We start from the raw sequence: 13,714 nt of genomic DNA on the forward strand, positions 1-13,714 counted from the left end.
GGAGGATGCCACAGCCTGACAAATGCAGCTCCAGCAGATACTTGGGATAGGTAATGTGCTGTGGAATTCAGGAGGATTGGAGACACAGAGAAATCTAGAGGGAAAGATTTGGAGTTGTTACTTAAGAGATGCCATTTTCAAAGTTTGACCTTCAAACTACTGTATTCCAGACTCTGGGGGTGGTCTTCATAAGTTCTGTAGGTCATTCCATGTAAGTTTGAGAATCACTACCTCAGAGAAGAAAAAAACAGACCAGGCCATATGTTATTAAATGCACAAGTGACATAGTGAAAATGGAGTTTGGGAAAGGTTTTCAAGTCGGACAGGTGGGTTAGCAAAAAGAAAAAGTGGAGGAAATTGCAAGAATCTAGATTTAACAAACTGGATAGGGCAATGACTAGAGAGAGAAACCCTAAACCTAACCCTAACCCTGACTGTACATGAGCCACAGTGAAACAACCAGCTTCTCAACTGTGGCAGGGACATGTTTTGTGCCACATACACGTGTGTACATGCATGCACACATTTGGTGAAAGACAAATCTTCTTTATTCTTCTGTTTTAAATTTCATGCATGATTTTGTTTTTATTTGAAAGGAATACTCTCATGTCACCTTATAATTTCAGTTAATGCTTTAAATTTTTAATGGACTATGTTTTTTGGTACCCAAGATAAATTGGGAAGATAGTATAAAGGGTTCCCAGATACCCTCTACCCTCTCATTCAATTTTTGCTATTACTTATTTTTTGTTGTTATTTGGGAGTGAACACAGAGGCACTTTACCACTGCACAACATCCTAGTTCTTTTTTGTCGTTGTTGTTTTCATTTTTTATTTTAAGATAGGCACTTGCTAAGTTGCCTTTAAGAGTTTCTTAGAATTTCCTTGTTTTTGATGATTTTCCTTGTTTTTGAGAAGAATTTGATGCTTTATTTTGTGATGTGACCCAAAAGAAAGGTATAACAACAAATATTTCCTGAGAATTTCACAACTTATGATCCTCCTGCCTCAGTCTCCTGAATTGCTGGGATTACAAACATGTGCTACTACACCAGGCAACATCTCATGTTTGTATGGTGTATTAGATGCAATCAATGAACCAATATGGATATGCTATTACTAACTAAAGTTTTTTCAGATTTACTTACTCTTCATGTGTGTGTAAGTGCACATGTGCATGTGTACTCCAGGATCCCATCCAGGATATCTTAACACTTACTTGTCATTTCTCTTTAGCCTTATCGTGCCTTTAAGAGTTTCTTAGAATTTCCTTGTTTTTGATGATTTTCCTTGTTTTTGAGAAGAATTTGATGCTTTATTTTGTGATGTGACCCAAAAGAAAGGTATAACAACAAATATTTCCTGAGAATTTCACATGTAGCATCACTGACCATTCACAGTGCTTTCTGACTCCTTTGCATTACTATTTTTGTGATTTCATTGGTGGAGAAACTGAGGCTTTAAAAAAAAATCTCCCATAACACTTCTGACAATCAATTGCAGAAACTGAGTTGGGAAATGATGCTGAAGACAGAGATGTGTATATTTTAAATCCACAGATAAATTTCTGTATTTGGCTGCACCACTTTTCCCTGTGTCTTCCATCTATCCCTACCACCTGGGAGGGCAATTTAAGTTTTTCTGAAATGTACTTACACCTTGGTAATTTATTAGACCGTGTGATTGTCTGTCACATTCCAGTAGAGGCTGCTTCTCACCTCTCCAAGTAGGTCATTGAGAACATAGGTCACAACATTATGTCACTTCAGAGACCTGGGAAAATGGTCTTGGTGTCACATACTACAGAGGCGCGCCTCAACTGCCTTCAATCCAGCCCCGCGTTGAGCAGTCACAGTTAAGCCAAATGTCTGACCATTTTTTCATCAGTGAGCAGATAATAATTCAAAGGCCTGGGCCAAAGCAACCTCTCTGAATAGGTCTTATGAAATCATTTCTCTTTGCAAATCCATAAAAATCAACTGGGACTCCTTATCAATAGGCAGGCTTAAATGGAGAGCAGAAGTCGCTGGATTATGATGTGCTCGTTTTAATGAAATTCCTCTCCTGCTGAGATGCTCCCTGCAGATTTTCCATATTTCAGCCTGGGAAAGGTTTGATGCTTTCCTGCTGGTGCCAAGAGTTAATTGAAAACATTTCAGGATAAATTCGGCTCAGAGGCCAATGCTTCCAGTCCATCATTATTCTTAGCAATAATAGAAGAGTAATACAATTATTAATAGGCATGTTGTATCCTCTTAAAGTGGTGGTGAGTTTAGGAACCGTGTCGTCATTCTTTCTAAAACTCCACACAAAACCCTGAAATATGAGACTGGGAACTTAGAAGAAAAACAAGCTTTTGCTGCTAAATTATACAGTTTGTCTCTTCCTGTTTGTAGTGGATGCATGGTAGTAGATGATTGCTGTTTTTCCCCTAAAGTTCTATTTTCAAATCTAGCATTGGGTTTTGAGAAGTACACACTTTTGGATATTAAAAGAAAATGTCTATAAACATTGGCAAAACAATTCATACCATTATAGTTGTGTTAGGTTTTAACATGTACTTGCTGGGAGAACTATTTTGACATCATCTATTAACATGAAATTAGTTTTTAATGAAAACTACAATCTATATTGCCCTCTGTATATGATTTGACTGTCTTCTAAACTTTATTGAATAACTACTAATATTTAGTAGTTGTTATAAACAAGAATTCTAATTTTTATTTTCTTTGCTTTTCAATGTGGCTTGGAATGTTAATTCTTTTATTAACACCTTTCCATTGTGTTCAAAAACCTGTGATCAAATCTTCTCTTGAAACTTAATCTCTCTGGAGTCCTTGAAGAAAGGTTAGGATCTGAGCAAATCAGCAACACATCTCTGACCTGGATGCTGCCTGCTGAAGGGAGCAATTAACATCATCCAACCTTCAATCTTTCCTAGGATTTCAAATCTTCTAGCCAGGATCCACAGACAGAACATGTATGAAGAAATGGGTAAGTGTTATTTTTTCAGAGCAATAGTATAGCTTTCAATCTCTAAAATGACATTTAAATCACTTGATCAATGTATCTCTTTTTGCTCTCTAAAAATACTTTGGAGTTTTATACATGTATATGTAAATTTTAGATGTGTGTTTTTAATATCACTACATACTCATTTTCTACATAGGAAAGACTGAGACACAATTGGATAAGATAGTGAGTGGCAGGAACGGCTGGGATTCTCTGCCCTTGGCTTCCTACCTAGAGTGGAATCTCAGTGAAGGCAGGGATCCATTTAACCACTGTGTGTGTTTGTGGTTTTTTCCTCCTGTATTTAGGAAGGTTCTGAACATTTATTGAATAAATTCTCTAAATGAATGAATTTTCTGTCTCTTTTAGACTCTTGCCTTTCCTTGGGGATATAAATCCAATTAGAAGTAATTTTCTCCTTCATTAAACTATAATGGTGTGGTTTTGTGGCGTTCTCTAATAAGATCATTTAAACTTTAGATACATAATGAGTACTTTGGGAATGTGCCCTCAGATGTTAGTAGGGAGATTACTACTTCCATATTGGGATTTCAGTATTCTCCATAGAACTATGCTGCTATGGTTTGAACATGTCCCCCCAAATTTATGTATTAGAAACTGAATCTCCAATGCAACAGTGTTGAGGTAAAACTTTTAAGAGGTGATTATATCATAAGGGCTCTACCTTCATGAATGGATTGATACTATAACTGTGGGAGTGGGTTAGTTATCATAGAAATGGGTTCCTGACAAAAGGATGAGTTTGGTCCCTTGCCATTCTTTCCCTCTCATGAACTATCTCTTGCTCTTCCACCTTCCACCATGGAATGATATAGCACAAACGTCCTCACCACATCCCTCGATCTTGGATTTCTTGGCCACCAGAACTGTAAGAAATACATTTCTTTATAAATTATCCAGTCTGTGGTATTCTGTTGCAGCAGCACAAAACATACTAAAATAGACACCAAGTAGACTTTGCATAACATCTCATAATTTCTTCAGCTTGTGTCAGTGTTCCTCAAAGTATGATCAGTAAACTCTCCCAAGGTGCCTGACAAAAACAAGGAAGTTCATGCTTGAGCCCTGGGAGGTTCTGATTCAGTAGATTTAAGAGATTTTCACTGGGGACAAGTTCCCTAGCATTCTTTTTTTTTTTAATTCATTTTTATTGTAAACAAATGGGATACATCTTGTTTCTCTGTTTGTACATGAAGTAGAGTCATACTGTTTTTGTAATCATACATTTACCTAGGGTAATAGTTTTTGATTCATTCTGTTATTTTTTTCTCCCCCCCCCCACCCCTCTTTTCCCTCTATACAGTCTCTCCTTCCTCCATTCTTGCCCCCTCCCATCCCCCATTATGTGTCATCATCCGCTTATCAGCGAGATCATTCGTCCTTTAGTTTTCTGAGATTGGCTTATCTCACTTAGCATGATATTCTCCAATTTCATCCATTTGCCTGCAAATGCCATAATTTTATTATTTTTTATGGCTGTCCCTAGTATTCTTATATATACTAGTGTATGGGAAATATTGGATTCAAGTTTTAACCTCTGTTAAAATAAACATGATCTTAGAAGAAGCTATTGTCATATATAATAAGACATTATGTGATGTTTACTTTAGGAGAAATGAGTTTCCTTTAAAGCAAAACTTAATAAAAGTATACACCAAAAATACTAGAATTCACAACAAAGGGAATTGAATATTTAACCACAACCTTGTTATTCCTCTAAATTCAACTTCTTTTTAAATCTCTTATATTCATTTTCTAGGGCTGCTGTAACAAAGTACCACAAACTTGGTGGCAGAAACAACAGAAATTGCCTCAGGATTCTAGAGACTAGAAATCAAAGATGGAGATTTTAGCAGTTTGTTTCCTTGTGTGGGTTGTGAGGAAGCATCTGCCCCATGCCTGCCCTCCAACTTCCAAAGGTTTGTTGGTCATTCTCAGTGTCCCTTGCTTGTGGGAGTATCACCTACATCTTGGCCTTCATCCTCACACTTGTTCTCCCTGGGTGCCCCTGGGAATTTCACATGGTCAGAAACAGATGAAAGAACCTGGGACTTTCAATTGTCATCTGAAGTCAGGGTCAGTCTTGTGGGACCAACCTCTCAATCTGTGGAAGCTGATGCTACTTCCAGGTAGAATGTCAAAATTCAACTGAATTAGGAGGACTGTTTGCCTGGTGTGTGGAGGGAACCTCCACACATCTGGGGTTACAGAAGGATTTTGTATTATGAGAGGATAGAGAAACCGAGTTCATTGTTCCACTATTCCCAGACAGTGACATCTCAAAATCTCTAGTCCAGGAGCATAAGGACTCAGTGAGCATGCCATCATTTTCACATAGCTCATATAAATATTTTGAATGGCTGGGAGAGATATATTAGAATTGTAGGGATGTCTGAAGCCCCCTGACCCCTCAGCACACCTTATCTCTGCTATTCTTTGCTGTTCAGTGATGATGATGATGGCAATAATAATGATGATATCATCTCTATAGTATGCAGCACAGTTCCTGGCACATATAAGACACAATAAATATTGGTTCAATAAGTAGCTTGATAGGGCAAAGGCCTTACTTAAGAACAAATAGGTTTTCTTCCTGGGAGAAATGTTCTCACTGGTGACATCACAAACAAATTAAAGTGAGGTGGTATGTGTGGAATGTGTTTAGTTGACAAAAGAATCTACTCTCAAAGATCTGGTTTGGCTCTGGAATGTTTTCATATAACCTGAAATGAAAAATGAATGTTTAAAATGACATTCAGCAAGGGAAGTGAAATGTAAGAGTAACTCTGAAGAATCCTTAAACTTATCACTACTGAAAGCTGCTTTTGCTTCCCCTTCCCAATAGACATTGTGTGGATCAGAGATTGAAGAGGAAAGCTGATCTTGAGATGATTTTACTTCTATGACTGGGACAGTATGGTTTGCAGGTCCAGTCATCACAACAGCACCTTCATATTAGTGAATTTTGCATTATACATGAAAAACCTAAGGCAATTAAATTCTAAAGACTAAAGGTTTATTTTGGCTCATAGTTCTGAAGGCTCTGATCCAAATTTGGGTGGTCCCATGGCTTTAGGTCTTTGGCAAGGGCAGCACATCATGGTAGAAGTGCATGTCAGAGAAAACCTCTTAAATCACAATCCAGGAAGCAAAAAGAGAGAGGACAAGAAGCTACAGTCCCACAATCCTCTTCAAAGGCATGTCCTAAAAACCTCTCATTAGGCCCCACCTCCTAAAGGTTCCATTACCTCCCTGAAGCACCACCCTGGGGACTAAATCTTTAACATAGGGACCTTTGGAAGGGATACTCATCCAAATTACATCATCTTCACATTTGAATGGGCTTCTACAGAACATAGGCTACAGTGCTGGGGATGTAATCCAAGGCCTCAGGCATGCTGGACAAGTCCTCTACCAGTGAGCTGCATCCCCAGCAGCACAAGAGGAACATCATAGTATGAACTCATGTGGTCCACATTTTAATACTCTGATAAGTTGGGTAGGGAATCATCATTACTTTCATCAGTGAGAGTAAAAGCTGTCACTTATTGATCATCTGCTCCATATCCCTGCACATCGAGATATAGCTAAGAGCAGTTTGAACTTCCATTCTTGGTTCTACAGGCTCCTGTATTCTAAGAATCTACTAAATTATCAGGGTATCTTTTTTTCTAGTCCCCTCTGAATCTAATTTTCTGATTTCTCTGTACTCTTATTCCCCACTCTGCATCTCAGATCTGCATTTCTCTACTGAGCACTAATGCATAGTAAGACAAAGCTTTTATTGTCTGAGACACTAAGCTCCTCCATTATATACAAAATCAAGAGTAGACAGTGAGGGAAAGTGATGGGTGGCAGACTTTTATTAGAACTTATAGATAATAATGAAGGACACATATGTCAGGATATAGCAAATAATTTAAAGCAAATATTAGATATCCCTCATTATCTGTGAGCCCACCCACTATTTCTGTCACCCAGTTTCTGTCTCTTGCCATGTTGCTACATTCTACATTGCATCGCTCATTCTCTTTTCCTCTCACTTCTTATTTCTCCACCACAACTTATGATTTATTTACCAAATGCACTTGAATCACCATCTTGTGTTTTCCATTCAACCTTTCCATTCTGTAACCTCCCTCCATGTCCCCACCCAGCACCTCATTAAGGTTTTTCCTATGGAGACTGTTTCTTAAGAGAAACTTTGGTTCAAGGTAGTAAAATAAGATGTTTTCTTACTTTCTTTCATATTCTTATAACAATTCTTTAAAGTAAATATGATTTGAATACTTCTATTTTTCTCTCATCCATGAAGAAAATGTATGTTTACTGTTCATTCTAAGTAAAGATGGATTACAAAGAAAAGAATCTCAATAGCAAAACAGAGCAAACAATTTGTGTGATACGACATAAAAGTGGTGAGGATGGTAAAAAAAGGGGTAGCCTTAAGAAAAGTCATTGCTTTCTTTAGGAAGAACATATAGAAACTGATTAACTTGAGATATCAATGGAAAGTAATAGTTTTTTTTTTAATGGGTTAAATTTTAAGATAGCTTTGGGGAAAAGGGAAAAAGTAATTTATAACTTCAAACATTAGAGGAAGGCAAAAGTGCAATAAAACAACAAAAAGAAAACATGATCAATCCAACAAAGATAAATAAAGTAATATTAAAATAAATACACAAGAAAATATGATAAATTTAAAACACAAGGTAAACTGGTAGGAATACATTGAAACAAACCAAGAACCAGTAAATATAAATAGACCTAAATCATTATGAAGAGATAAAAGCTTCAATGGATTAAAAAAATTTACTAATTAACCAACCAATCAAACAAAACTTGTCCTAATAACTATGTGCTGTTTATAAGAAGAGGATGGAAATGAAGAGTTTTAAGAAGCTCTTTACAAGTAATGTTAAAGGGGATTTATGATGAAACAATTTATAAAATAGCATGTATTGTACATTTTTATTTTATTTAAATACTTAGAAAAGATTAAAAGATTATATCTAAATATACATAGATTATCTCTAGGTGTCATTATTATGAATGATTTTTATTCTCTTCTTTTTGACTCACCATATCTTCTAGATGACCAATGTGTGTTATTCTGCAATAAGAAAAAACAAAATGAAAAAAAGTATACACAGTTTTTTAAAAAATAAAATTAAAATAATTAACAAAACAAAAGCGATTGCAATAACATAATTATTACACAAAATAAAAGTTACAGTTCATATTATTAAAAGATACTTTCTGCCACAAAGATAAAATATGTACCTAAATGCTATACCTTCAAAATATAGAAATAAAAGGAGAAATTGATGAACCCATAGTACGGTGGAAGACTTTAATATATTTCTCTAATAAAACAACAAAGATGGAGATATGGGAAAATAAAATAATTAGATGTACATTCTAAGAAATATTTTAAGAAAGAACATTGACAAAATCAGAGATTATACATTCCGTTTTTATGCACTAAAATATGTACAAAATTTTATCATATGGATATTGATAACCACAAATGAAGTAGCTTGAAATTGCAAAAAGGAACTCAACCAAAATGCAATAAAGTGAGAAAATAACAAGCTTAAAATTTGAAAACATAATCTAGATAATCCTGAGGTTAAAGAGCTGATAAAAATAGAAAGTATGTACAGTTTGAAATTAATTACAATAAGATAATTACTCAAATATTTTTCTGAGGGAAAAACTCTCATGTGTTTGTTTGAGTTGTGAATAAGTTATCCACCTTTTAAAACTGAACACCATTTTTACCCAAAAGAATGACTGCAGGACAGCTAAGTTTTTTAGATTTGGAAATGGGCAAAAAGTTTATGTATACATACATAATTGAAGGAAAATAACAATTTATTGCTAATATGAGAAATTTGATATTCATGCAAAAATTAAGAACTTGGAAATCCCAATGATGTACCTTACAGAAATAGAGCAAGAAATTATGAAATTCATCTGGAAGAATAAAAAACCCAGAATAGCTAAAGCAATCCTTGGCAGAAAGAGTGAAGCAGGGGGTATCGCAATACTAGATCTTCAACTCTACTACAAAGCAATAGTAACAAAAACGGCATGGTATTGGTACCAAAATAGAAAGGTGGATCAATGGTACACAATAGAGGACACGGACACAAACCCAAATAAATACAATTTTCTCATACTAGACAAAGGGGCCAAAAATATGCAATGGAGAAAAGATAGCCTCTTCAACAAATGGTGCTGGGAGAATTGGAAATCCATATGCAACAGAATGAAACTAAACCCATATCTCTCACCATGCACGAAACTAAACTCAAAATGGATTAAGGATCTCGGAATCAGACCAGAGATCTTGCATCTTATAGAAGAAAAAGTAGGTCCAGAGCTTCAACATGTCGGCTTAGGACCAGACTTCCTCAACAGGACTCCCATAGCACAAGAAATAAAAGCAAGAATTAATAACTGGGATAGATTCAAACTAAAAAGCTTTCTCTCAGCAAAGGAAACTATCAGCAATGCGAAGAAAGAGCCTACAGAGTGGGAGAACATCTTTGCCAATCATACTTCAGATAGAGCACTAATCTCCAGAATCTATAAAGAACTCAAAAAACTCTACACCAAGAATGCAAATAATCCAATCGACAAATGGGCTAAGGAAATGAATAGACACTTCACAGAAGAAGATCTACAAGCAATCAACAAACATATGGAAAAATGTTCAACATCTCTAGTAATAAGAGAAATGCAAATCAAAACCACCCTAAGATTCCATCTCACCCCAATTAGAATGGTGATTATCAAGAATACAAGCAACAACAGGTGTTGGCGAGGATGTGGTGAAAAAGGTACACTCATACATTGCTGGTGGGGCTGCAAATTAGTGCAGCCACTCTGGAAAGCAGTGTGGAGACTCCTTAGAAAACTTGGAATGGAACCACCATTTGACCCAGCTATCCCACTCCTTGGCCTATACCCAAAGGACTTAAAATCGGCATATTACAGAGATACAGCCACATCAATGTTCATAGCTGCTCAGTTCACAATAGCCAGATTGTGGAACCAACCTAGATGTCCTTCAATTGATGAATGGATAAAGAAACAGTGGTGTATATATATACAATGGAATATTACTCAGCCATAAAGAATGATAAAATTATGGCATCTGCAGGCAAATGGATGAAACTGGAGAATATCATGCTAAGTGAGATAAGCCAATCTCAAAAAACCAAAGGAAGAATGATATCGCTAATAAGTGGATGATGACACATAATGGGGGGTGGGAGGGGTTAGTGTTAGGGTTAGAGTTAGGGTTAGGGAGGGGGGCAAGAATGGAGGAAGGAAGGACTGTATAGAGGGAAAAGAGGGGTGAGAGGGATTGGGGGGAAGGGGAAAAAATAACAGAATGAATCAAACGACATTACCCTATGTAAATTTATGATTACACAAATGGTATACCTTGACTCCATGTATAAATAGAGAAACAACATGTATCCCATTTGTTTACAATTAAAAAAAAAAGCCACTAAGAACATTCATGTACAAGTCTTAATGTAGACACATATCCTTTCTCTTTGGCAATTACTTAGGAGTGAGCTCACCAGGTCATGTTGTAATATGTTTTAAACTCACAAGAAAATGCCAAACTGTTTTCAAGGTGGTTGTAGCCATTTTGCATTCCCACTAGCCATGTTTAAGAATTTCCATTGTTCCATTGTTCATTTTTGTTAACCTAGTATTTTCAATTTCAACTATTCAAACAGATGTAGAGTGGTATTGCAAGGGTGTTTTAGTATGGATTTCCTTAATGGTAATGATTTTGGGCAATGTTTTGTGTTGGTATATTGATGTATTAGCTGCTGGTATGTTCTTCCTTGTGGAGTGCTGGTTCATATATTTTCTACAGTGGTTTTGAAATATTGACATGGCACCCATGTGGTTCAGTGAATGTGCCTTGGGCTACCATGGTGGGTAGACTGGGTTTGTGCTTAATGTTATCTTGAGAACAAATTTCCATGGATAGAAGCAAAAGCTGAAAACCATTGGTATAAATAAAAATTATGAAGGAGAAAAAAAAAAAAAGAACTTGGAAAAACTACACTGTGAGTCTTACACCTTTCCAATAGTTAGAGAATTTTATGATGAGATCAGTGGTGATATTAACAAAGGTGATTTATTTAGTATCATAAAATAAAATGGATCAATATTTAGATTATCTTCATAACTCAGTGAGAAATATCGTTAAAGACCAAAGCATGGTATTTCTAAATCAAGCATGGAAAAAAATTCATTAAAAAGGAAGACAGACCAGTGGATTTTAATGTAGCAAATTATGAAATGTTCACTAATGTGATTTCAGATTCCACCTTACAATTAACCTTTAAAAATCTATCATGGTAAGTTTTGCCATGCACCAAAGAAGAATGGCTACAATTATTTGAGTTTAAGACTATTAAAATACTTCTTTTTCTGACAACGTATTTAATACCAGATTCATACGTGTGCATGTTAAATGTGTATAAGACATATTGGAACAGATTGAAAGCAGAGGTATATAGAGACTCCAAACTGTTCAACCAGATATTAGTTTTGAAAAAATGTAAAACGGTAATGGTCTTGTTACAATTTTTTCTTAATTTTGGGAAATAGACTGCTTTTCAATATATTTTCAAATATATTGTCTATGTTTACATGTAAAGGGTTTATTATTATTTAAAATTAATTATTAAATATTTAAAAATTTATCTGCTTTGATTTCTAATATAAAAATGAATATATATATATATATATATATATATATATATATATCCCCTACATTGTAAAGATGTTAACTTTACAAAGATGTTTACCTTTGCCTTTGGTTCCTGAGAGGTAATCTTTGTCCCTATGCAGATGGTAACAAGATGACTTAAGATGGGGCTGGCCACAAAAGAAAGACCAAAAATACAATTTTGGGGCCACATGGAATCAGTCAACCTGAATATTGAGATCAACTAATTGGGTAATCAGTCAACCAATCATGCCTATAGAATGGAGTCCCAATAACAACTCTGATCATGGAGGCTTAAGGTAAATTTTCCTGGTTGGCATTGATATGTGTGTGTTGTCCTCCAATGGAATGTGAAGCTCTATGAACTTTGTTCCCCTGGCTGATTTTAATCAGCATCCTTTCCTTGTAATAAATCATAACTATGAGTATGATAGCTTTCAATGACTTCTTTGAATGCTTTCAGCAAATTATTGAATCTGAGAATGGTTCCTAAACCTATAATTGGTGTCAGAAATAAGAGCAGACCTGGGGACTGTGCTCCCTAAATCTTCACTGCCATGTGAACAAAATCTCAATAATCTTTTTAAGAGTATAAATTTTCCTGCCATGTGGTGGCATGCACCTATAATCCCAGTACCTTGGGAGTCTACTGTAGAGAATAGAAAACTTGAGGGGTAGCCTGGGAAACTTAGCAAGACTCTGTCTTTAAAAAGCCGATAGGGAGGTTAGATTTTCTAAGACCCAAAAGGTTCAGAAACATTAATATATTTTCCATCTAGAAAGTCAAAGAGAATCTACAGATAATAATTAGAGTCCATAAGATCAATTTACAAAAACCAATAGTTTCCTACTCTACACTTAATTCAACAATTAATTAGGCAGTGTAATAATGATGATCCAACAGAAACTATAAAGTACCTAGGGAAAAAAAAATTTAAGAAACAAACAAGATTCAAATGAGGGGAAAATATATTATTTATCTAACAAAAAAAATGGAAAGATTCATTATTGTAAAGCTATCAATTGTCTCCTCTATATTGAGCTATAAATTAAATCCAACCCCATCAAAGTTTCAGTAAAAGCTTTTTTTTTTTTTTTTTTGGTGGGGGGATTGAACCCAGGGGCACTTAACCACTGAGCCACATCCCTGGCCCTTTATTATAATTTATTAGAGTCAGGGTGTCACTGAGTTGCTTACAGTCTTGCTAAATTGCCAAGGTTGGGTTTGAATTCCAGATTCTCCTGCCTCAACCTCCTCATTTGCTGGGATTACAGGCATGCACCTGGCTCAATAAAAGCTTTTTAAAGAAACTTTCACAAGTTGATTCTCAAACTCTTTTAGAGAGCAAATATTTGCAGAATTACATGTTTTGAAGCAGAAGAAAATGAAGAAATGATTGAATTGGATATCAAATCACATTGTAAATCTTTGGTAAGAGAAATAGAGCAGTAAGTAGTTCAGTTCCTGTCTGGCTTGTTAGCTCTGAATTCTATAAATTCTGAAACTTAAGTCTAGAAATTACCTCTAACATCTCTTTTTGTGAGGCCATCAGAAGACAAGGGAACAGAACCCAGAGAAACCCATTAATTATTATGGAAGATCATTTACAAAATGGCTGCCATCATTCTTCTCATTGCCAAATAAATGACACTCTGCAATGCCACTTTGCCTCTCTTCCCTGAATAGGTGGAGTCTATTTCTCCACCCACTGAAGCTGGGCTTAGTCATGTGACTTCCATTGGCCAATGGGATATTAGCAAATTTGAAGCAAACAGTTGTTTGTAATAGTGTTTGCCCATCGGATTTTCCTCTCTCTAGTTGCTTTGATAGGCATTATGATAAGAAACTGGAGTTAGAGACACCGTGACTCAGTTGCCCCTCATAGTCCCTCTAGTTGCCAGATATACAAA

The sequence above is a fragment of the Sciurus carolinensis genome, chromosome 14 (genome assembly GCF_902686445.1).
Source record: "Sciurus carolinensis chromosome 14, mSciCar1.2, whole genome shotgun sequence".
Lineage (NCBI taxonomy): Eukaryota > Metazoa > Chordata > Mammalia > Rodentia > Sciuridae > Sciurus > Sciurus carolinensis.